The sequence below is a fragment of the Mizuhopecten yessoensis genome, unplaced genomic scaffold (genome assembly GCF_002113885.1).
Source record: "Mizuhopecten yessoensis strain PY_sf001 unplaced genomic scaffold, ASM211388v2 scaffold10353, whole genome shotgun sequence".
Taxonomy (NCBI): Eukaryota; Metazoa; Mollusca; class Bivalvia; order Pectinida; family Pectinidae; genus Mizuhopecten; species Mizuhopecten yessoensis.
Window position 1 is genome coordinate 100,060 of NW_018408504.1, and position 830 is coordinate 100,889.

An 830-nucleotide genomic window follows, 5' to 3' on the forward strand; every position below is an offset into this window, starting at 1 on the left:
TCAGGCACCACGGTGGTACACCTGCTCGTTTCACGGGGAGGTTTTCCATTTTTTAATTACTTTCGGGGCTTTATTAGGGGGGTTCCTTGAACCTTTTCCCTACCTTGAGCATGTCTCGAGTTTGTTCCGTCAGCCTGGTCTGCCTGGATTCGAAGCCTCCACTACGGTAAGACGAATTCGCATACTAAAGTTATGGTAATTATTACTGAAATGAAATTGAGGTTTTTGAAGTAAAACCAATTTTCATGATGTAATACTTACCATAACTTTATGGAGTCCCACCCTGTATTCCTCCCCTTGCCTCCTCATCCTGGCTGCCTTTAGGCTCCATAAAAGGGGGTTTGAGGAAGGGAGATCACTCCGTGGCTCTGTCATCGAGATATAGGTTACGTCACGTAGGGAGGTAGGGATATTTAAATCTTTTGTTTTTGAGCTACAAAGATGGGTGTAGGTTTTGTATATGCATACTAAACTTATGGTAAGTATTATATCATGAAAATTGGTTTTACTTCAAAAACCTCAAGTTTGTTGTGTATTTATATTTATAGTAGAATGAACACCAAAGTATAAGTGTGAAAGCTGTTGTTTGTGTGTATTTATATCTATAGTAGAATGAATACCAAATTATAAGTGTGAAAGCTGTTGTTTTTTGTGTATTTATCTTTATAGTAGAATGAATACCAAATTATAAGTGTGAAAGCTGTTGTTTTTGTGTATTTATATTTATAGTAGAATGAATACCAAAGCATAAGTGTGAAAACTGTTGTTTTTTGTGTATTTATATCTATAGTAGAATGAAAACCAAAGTATAAGTGTGAAAGCTGTTGTTT